This window comes from Mesitornis unicolor, unplaced genomic scaffold, assembly GCF_000695765.1.
Source record: "Mesitornis unicolor isolate BGI_N332 unplaced genomic scaffold, ASM69576v1 scaffold589, whole genome shotgun sequence".
In the NCBI taxonomy this organism is placed as follows: domain Eukaryota; kingdom Metazoa; phylum Chordata; class Aves; order Mesitornithiformes; family Mesitornithidae; genus Mesitornis; species Mesitornis unicolor.
Genome location: NW_010206306.1, coordinates 13,317 through 22,690, shown reverse-complemented (window position 1 = coordinate 22,690; position 9,374 = coordinate 13,317).

The window sequence follows — 9,374 nt, the reverse complement described above, 5'->3', positions numbered from 1 at the left end:
TGTTGACATTAGAGGATGCCTGTGACAAGTAAAATCTTTATTGAAATGGCTCAGTTAGGTTCCTAAACTTAGATGGCATGAAATTAGAAGTAAATCTTCACCTGGTTCAAACACAGCATGGAAAGCTTCAAATACCATACAAATTGTTTCTCCTGAAGAGTTGGTGCTCCTTGGTATACCAGCTCGGTCTGAGCCTTCTCCCCAGACTTTGCCTGTTCTCTGGCTTTTCCTCTTTTGTCTTCTCTCCCTGCTCCATCTTCGTTGTGGAGTTAACAAGTAGCTTCTCTGCCACCATGAGTCAGCAGAGCTTCAGTAGCTTTTCCAGGGTTTTAATAATTGCCAATATACTGGACAAATAAGAGAGAACAGCCACTCTTCTACCATGAGTTATTTTCATTTTTCTGAAAGGGGTGAGACATCAAGAGATGAACAGAGAGAGCATCAAATCTATGTTAATGGATTGCCAAATTCAATTTTCTTTACTGCAATCCTTTTTGAATTACACAAGCAGGAAAAGTGCCAGTGTCTGATAAACAGTTTTTTAAAATTACATTTCTGTATCTTCATGCAGCAGAATGGGTTCTTTTCAGATTGTGGAAATAAAGCTGCTCCCAGTATGAAACATTTCATACAACATTTCAGACCAGTCTGGCCATATTATAATCTATGAAAAATAACGTATTAAGTTAAAGCTGCATTTTAAATAAGAAGATACCTTTTGTAAGCGGTTTAAACTTTGCCTCTTATCAACCACACCTTATACATCTGTGCAATGCCATTGCATTATTCTTGTAACCAGGTGTTGTGAAAACAGGGACATAAATCCGGTCTTGTGAGGCCAGCGCCGAATATGCAACAGATGCAAGTTGGGAAACAAATAGTAATTGTTTATTTACAGCAACATTTACAGGTTCTTTTGGATTACCAGTGATAAATTGAAAAGCTACAGGTACACTAAAGGTTGTATAACTAATATCAAAACCAAGAATACACTCAGGGAAACCTAGAAATGCACCTGAGGAGAAATATAAAACACACTCAGGGAATATGAACCCAAGGAGGAAGAACATCACTCAGTATTAGCTGAGGTAAATAATCTTAGCCACAAGGTGACCTGAGTGGTGGGGATGGAGAGGGAGTGAATTCGTCAATCCGTCCAGTCATCGGTATCGTTCTGAGTTCATCTTGTCCCCATTCTTGGGCCGAAATTGGGGTGATACTTATACTCAAACTTCTACATTACATCACGGGGCATACATGCGGGTGAGGATGACTATAGACAATCTTATCATTCATGTTAATGTCACAAAGTCTGTTAATCCACACCTGCATGGGTAGAGGTAATGGCTCCTTTTATCTGGGGTGGAAAGGAATGGGGGACTGGGACCACGAGGCCTCAGCCTCATCTCACACTGCTCCAGGCATCCAGATAACACCAGATGTTGATCTAGTGATGGTTGCCATCTCGCCCAGTGTCTACCACCTCATCCAATGTTTGGGTTCATGCTTCCAGGCATGCAGCTACCTGGTGTATGTGACTTGGAATTTGTGATTAACTTTGTTCTCTATACACCAAGAAAAGAGAGCTCAAGGCCGGACTGGTTAACTTCTATTATGGACAAGCTGGTTTTCATTACAACTAATACTGCAACTCCTAAGTACCTAAAATCCAGGATTTTATTGAAGATTTGTTGTGAATTTAACTCGTACTCCATCTGAGTCTGTGTGTATTCATTCTGTAGGATAGTTGCTGTAGTTGCAGGGCATTTTAAGGTCACCTCTGTCCCATTGCTGGGGCAGAAGTGAGCCCTGCCTCCTGGCCTGGAACACAAATTCCCTGTCAGGAACAGGAGGTAAAACCTGCAAGTAAAAGAAGTCTCAATGACTGAATGTCAGTGCTCAGAAACAATGTTATTCCTCCTCTTCTGCCTGTGAAGATAGCATTTTATGCAATTCTGCAATGACAGATACTCTTAAGAGAAACATTTCATTTATTTGTGTACTCTCGTATAGAGTCTGTGATTTGGGATTTCAGCCTTAGACATAAATTGAAATGCCACAGAACCTGGTAAGCTTATGAGTTTTGAATTGTATGCCTCCATAATCACTCTGATTTGTTTTTCTGGGCTTTTTCTGAGGCGAAAATGACATACATCAGAAAATACATTGACAAATGTGTTGCTAAATATGTTCTAACATTCATACAGATGAAAAATGATGTGTTTGGCAGAGCCTGTGATAAACACATTGTTTTCTTCATCAGCACAAGAGACAAATTAAATTCAAAGTTGTTTGGAAATGATGTACTCTCCCAAGGTAGTGGTGGCCCAGATTTTTCTCTTGGTACTAAACTTTCAATAGGTTTTCTGCCTGGAAATTGTTCTAGATAGATTTCACTACTATCTGATTTTGCAATAATTGACTTTAATTTAATTTCATGTTTGGTTTTGGTTGTGCTTATTGTAATTAACTTCTAGAATATTTTCTTTTTCCATTCATTCTGGCTGTGATCTCTGTACCTAACTGCAACTTCCCTATGGAAAGCTTAACATTAACTGCAGCCAGAATAGTAAAGGGTGAATAAAAAGACGCCATTCACTGTGAAAGCCTGTTCTTATTCAGAGCTGGTTTGGAATGGAAACATTTTGTAGAGGAAAGGGGAAACAGCAGATCTTGCATTTTTCAGATTTTCGAGAAGGCACCCGTAGTGACTAGTTACATCTATTTGCAAGTACATTTGAAAAGGAGGGATGGCAGAATTATCAGGCTCCAGTAGAATGGGGATGAGGGGTGCAGGGAAGAGGTGTCGACTTCCCGAAGCACGAGGAGCCAGCAGTTACCAAGGGCTAGCGGGATTCCACGGAAATCAGCAGTCAAAAGCCTTTCCTGTTCTGACACTTGCAGCTCATCAGCATTCCTCAGGACATTTCATACTAGCTCTTTAAAATGCAGTTCGTGTTTAATGACATTGTTACAAAAAGAGAAATAATTTTTTAAAAAGTTTCCATTTCTCTTACTTCCATAAGAAATCCATTCAGAGAAGCAGTATGATCCTTTCCAGCCATGGTGCATCATGTCCTTAATGCACAAACTTCAGAATTTAGACTTCTGGATACAGCATTTTTCTGTTCACGGGGCTCCTGGGTCTAGGAGTGCCTTTAAGTGTGTAATCGCATGTCCCTTTGGGGAACCATAGTTAACAAGTGCAGCACTGTGTTCTTATTGGGTTTATGAAGTGACAATGTATGTTTTCCCTTGACTTTATATCACTATAAAGAAACCAGGAGTCAAATGGATTAGCAATAGTAGCTTGTTCTAAATGGTACTGTAGTGTGCTATCGCTGTGTCATTAAGAGCAGATAAGTCTAATAAAATCTGTTTGCAATTTTTGAGCCAGTGATTAAATGAACCTGCTGTTCCATGAGGATCAGATTAGATGTGGGGGAGTATAACTCCCAGTGTAAATATCAGAGTGTGGGAAGACAGAGGAAAACTCAGGATGCAGGGTTTGCCAAAGGCAGACATAAGGAAAGGGAAGCGTGAGATAGCCAGGTTCAAGGAATATGCAGGCAAGGGAAACTAAGGCAACAGAAAGTGTTCAGAAGAAACAGAGGAGGAGAGCTGAGAGTAGAGAGAGTGTTATCCCAGCAGTTTGTCTGTCCTGACCTAAAGGACCATAGATGGGGGAGGTGGATAAATGAAAATATGCCCTTGCTCCCCTCCTAAGTACAATTAACTTTGCAAGGCCTCCCCTGGCCTCTGTGATGGTGAAAGATTCCCATGTTACAAATTCTGTAATAAGCTGAAGGAACATCTGAAGCTGAATAGGAGCCATGGCCCCCTTCTAGGGGTCAGTAACCTCCATAACAGCCAATTGCTTGTGGAGGATATCAGGGACACATCTGTCAGTTTGTGTATACCCAGAGGATCTCCTCAGTGCAACAGGGCAACACAGGCTATCGCTTTCCTCATGCACAGTTACACACTGTTGAATAAGGATGCTTTTCCAGCTGTACAGTTTTGTTTAAATCTGTGCATTGTGCATAGGTCACAGGGGCCTTCTTGAACACTTCCAGTGATGGTGACTCCACCGTCTCCCTTGGCGGCCTGTTTCAGTGTTTGACAGAAATGGAAAATTATCTCAAATCTTTGGTTAATAAGCTTGTAAACTTCTGTTCACTGTAGGACCTTTCTGATGTTAGAAAAACTATTTAAACATCTGCTAAGCATTACCTTTAATTTTCCATATAAAGATTGTGATGGGTGGCTTACATTTTTCAGCTAGCTGAAGTGGAAGGTATGTATACATAGCATTTGTTAGGGTCAGACCTAGATTAGTAAGACTGTTCTTGTAGGTAGAGCTACTTCCCAGGCTTACTGCTCTTCAGTGTCAACAGGCTTACCGGTGTAAGCCATTAAAGAGTGCAGAAGAGCTTGATTTCATTTGACCTGTTGAAACATTCTAAAATAATTTCCAGCTTCTGCTTTCACTTGCTTATGCATTAAAGACTCTACAGAGAAAAAAGCATTCTAGCTTGCCTCTATTAGGGCTCATGCTTGGACTCAAGTCTGGTATTCTGAGATTGTAATTTCAAATCCAAAGACAGTCAGAATGATGTGTTACTATACAGCATTTGTAGCATTTTGAAGAGAAAACTGAACACGACAGTTGAGCAGATTTGCAACTGAAAGAGAAAAACATGAACCAAGTTAAGAAGCATATAATTATATTCATTCACACTGTGACTAGCATAAAAATGGTTTATTCCAAATGGTTACAGTTGCATGCTTAGTCACTTCCTTCCCTGGCCTCGGTCTAATTCTGTTTTCTGGCATTTTCATGCAAAAAAATATTTATTCTCTTTTTCATAAAAAGTTTCAGATTTTTGTAGCTTTTTATAATTCAATTAAGTATTTTTCAATTAAGCAAACTACAGCGGTTTTTAGATATTCCAGCCTGGGTAGCTGAGAAAGCTCAGAATCTTCATTATACTGACAGTCTTGGTTAGTTAACCAGTCTATAATCTGCTGCTTCTTAGTCACAGAGGTCACTCATCTGTGCCCAGTAATGACAGATGAGAACTCTCTGGTTTAAAAAAACCAACCAAACACCAAAAGGTGAATTGCTGCAAGTATGTTTTGACTGCTCCGTTCTGTATTTGCCATCCTTCTTATTCTTTTCCCATTGGTGCATCTGGCAGACAGAGCTCTGCAGAAACCACATGTGATTTAAATTACTTACTAGCTCATCTTTTCAAGCCATGTCTACCCAAGACTATTGTCTTAAATTAAATATGATTAAAAAAAACAACAAACATTCAGCCAAACCCTAACATACCTAAGTGATGGACAGAAGTGTAACAGACTCCCATATAATTAATTTCGAAACAAAAATCTTGATAACTGCAGATTTATTTTGGTTTCTGTGACAGTGTACTCTGCTGTTTATTAAAACTAAGTGTCTTTTATCCAGTAGACAGGACAGCAAACAAATGACAAAGCCAGCTCAGACGGAGTATTATTATATATTATTATACACAGTGTCTGCCTGCTGCATCACAGTGTAAAACAATAAATATCTGCAAAATGTTAATTTCTGATTGACCAATATGTTGAAGAGTGCTGCAGGCATGGGGACGGAGAGAGGAAGCTGACATGAAGAGAGGAATTAAGAGTGTTCACCATTACTTCTCTTGCAGCAATAGTGGGATAGGCATGTTGTGGATTTTGCATCATGTAAATCCTTCTCTCCAGTGTTCTGTAGCTCCTAAATAGGTAAAAAAGCTTAAAAACACCTTCCTCTCTTACGGCTTAGTTGCATACAGAAAAGGTTAGAAGGCAAGGAATGCTGCCAGTTAGAGGCTCTGGTCAGCCCACATAATGGAGACACAGGAGAGCTGAACCTGAGAGTGTAAATGGCTCCATTTCTGTGTCCCCAAATGGTAACAGGAATTGAGAGAAAATAGTAAGGCCTTATAAACATTAACTCAGTTTCAGAACCAATCGTTTTGCCTCCAGACACACAGGAAGCAGGCACATCTCCATCCACTTGTTCTTACAAGGTATCTCTCTTCTCCTTGATACATGACAGAACAACCTCCTGTCTCTGTAATAGGGAAATCACGCGGCTTGCTGATTTGATCTTACAGATTATGTTTGTGTGATCATTTATTTGTCATTTGGACAAATTGACCGGTTTAAATCTGGAGCAGGAATAGACAAGTACCAGTATCATTACCACAACAAAAATACTTCCTGTGGGCGTTTCTACTGCTGTGTGTTGAGCAGTTTCCTGTGTTGCTTTGTAAGACTGTAGGCTCCTAAGAAAGGAATGTACTTCATTCTGTCAATGTAAGACTAAAAAAAGGACCTTTATGTTAAGATAACTATGTGCAAATCTAATACACAGAACCGCCCTAAATAGAATGATGTCAAAATGTTGTTTAGTTTGAAATTCATAAGAAAAGTAGAAAAGGACTTTTCAGGGGACGATATATTTATCTTTGACTTATTTATTTTTTTACTTCATCAATATGAATCGCTTCAGCTGTACAGTTTAGTTCCTACTATGATAATTGGACCCCACATTACAATCTCTGTGGGATTCCTTCTAAGGTGATGTGACTTGATGTTGTTTGCATGCCTAAGGAATCCGCGTAGTAGTAAAAGCTACAAGACATAGAAGTCTCATGTTTCAATGTAAAAGCCAGAAAGTAGCTAATGGTTGTTAGGAAAAGGAAAAAAATAGTGCTGTATGGTGATGTTACTGAATAAAAGCTGTCTCCTATGAAGATCTTTGTGGTTTCCTTTAAAATACCTAGTACTTGCCACTGAGACAGAAAGCTGGAAGAGATCCAGTGCTCTTATCTGACATAGCAGTTTCAATGTTCTTCTCTCTCTGTGTGATTCAAAGTCAAGTAGAAATATGCTGTTAGAATAGAGATATCTGTAAATGGATAAAAGTCTTGGAGTTGTATCAGAACACCGCTGTATGAGAGTCTCCAAAAGGAAAATTACAAATGTCTTTAAATGTATTTGCTCCTTACATAGATACTATGGTATTTGGAAGTCTGTATTGGATACTTGCTAATCAGAAGATTAACTTTTTAAAGAAGTTGATAATTCATATGTTCATATAAAGACCAGGATTTAACATTCCACCCTTTTGTACACACACAAACATGAGGAACACAGAAGTGAATACGCTAGGCTCTGTAACAGTTCAAATGCAAGACTTGATTTTGCCAAGCTCCTCAATTTTCATAAAGTTTTATCCAAAGCCAGATTTAGAAAAGGTTTCCAGTAACAGTTCCTGCCCTCGTTATTCGTGTCTGTGCACCAAGTCCAAATCCACTTGTGACGGTTATTGTACCTTTAGTGAGAATGGTGGAAGCCTACTTCTGTCATTACCCGTTACTGATGTGGTGGGAGTTAGCATGGTACTGATAAACTTCTAACTTGGATCTTTTGATTAAAAAAGGCTGCTGAAAATTAGATCAGGGACACTGAGAAAGAGGTAACTCCTACTCTTTGTAGCACAGTTTTTACAGTCAAATGTCTTACGTGATAATTAATATTCTCATCAGTTAATGAATGTGGTTCATTTGCAGAATTTCACAGTGGGAGAGGATTCTCCATCGGTATATTTTTTTCTCTCTCTTTTTTTGAATATTTAATCCTGTATCATATAATGAACTAATACCACAAGTTGCATTCAAAATATTAAGGGGAAGTTGCTGATCCTTTTAAGTCTGGCAAAATTAGCCTCTTAAATGTTCAGCATATAATTTAATAGATATGCTAGTGACCTTCCTCCTGTTGCTTTTTGTTTTTCACAGCTACCGTGGAAGCACTTGATGGCTATTTTACGTCCTTTTATTTTAAAGGTTTATCTAGTACATTTCTGTTCTTTGCTTATGTTGCCACTTACTTGGTATTTATTTTACTTTAGGCCACTTGCAGCAAAAATGTATCTAAGCAATCGAAATCCTGTGTGTCCCGCTGTGCCTAGAATATATTTCAAAAAGGGTAACAGCTCTCAGTGCTTTACAAGTCTGCAGCCTCTGCCACCCTTTCCTAGTGTTTGTCATTTGTTTTCTGCACAATTTGCCTGGTACCTTGTGCTACTTCCTTGTCAGAGGCTGGCTGGAAGAGTCATGTGTGTCAGTGGGGCTTATTTCACTTGCCTCAGTTTAATGCAAAAGCAGTCAGCAGCAGCAAAGGAATCTGCTTTGTTTCTGCTCACAGTCTTCCCATTGTTGCCATTCATGAAAGGTAGAAACCACATACAAAACCATTTATGAAATCACTGGGGTGTTTCTCATGTTCTCAAACTTTTCTCAAATTTTGGAAAGTTTTACTCATCATTATATGGAGCGATATACTACAGAAACAATTTCAGGAGTGCTAGTGAATAGGCACATCAGTGAGTCAAGTGTGAATGCGTGTGTCAGAACAACAATATCCCTCAGCACGTATTTTTGATATGTTTGTTAGAGGTCATTATTAGGAACTTAGTGATGAGCTTCATGATTTAACGTAACAATTACTGGGAGTATGTTTGGCTGATTTCTGTTCCTTGTGGAATTAATTTGTCTCCATTTGTCTCTAATTTGTACTCTACATAATAAGAACAAGGGTCAGAGGTAAATATTTTATGTAGGGTCACTGTTTCGGTAGTTTTACTTGTGATATTCAAGTTGATTCATCTATAATTTTATCCTAAGATTCCATTTATGCAATTTTAATTTAAACATTAGTAACTCTATGAAAACTTGTATGTGTTAGACATGCTTATGGGTGCTGTAGGTGACATTTTTAGAAGATTGATAAAATAAAAAGTTGAAACATTGTGTTGACTCGGAGCCTGAGACAGTCTATAGGAGTCATTGCTGAGTTAAAACAAAAAGAATAAGTAAGAACTCGCTATGACGTGCTGTTGCCTCTTGTGAGTTTTGCCATTACCTTTATTTAATGGAATAGGTTTTGACATTCCTCAGTCAGCTGTACTGGCCTCCCATTGTCTTTACTTTGCCAAGAAAGGGAATTATTTCATGTGAAGAAAACACAGTATGGATTTGTCTGTTAAATGGAAACTGCTTTCGTAAGTCAAGAACCGTGTAAACACCATAGAGTTAAAATTTGCTTGGCTCTGGCTACCACAGGAGGTATATATCATTTAGTCTAAACATACCGGCATGAAAGCCATTCTTCTGTTAGAAGTTGCTGCCCCTCATACTATTGAATGTCTTCATTTCGGGTTAGGGAGCTATGCTGCAACATTCTGTCGTCCATTTGCATCTTAATTAGCTTTGAACTGAAGCAGATAACTTATTTGACATTCTAAAGGGGAGCTTTTGTGTCCAGTTGTTCAG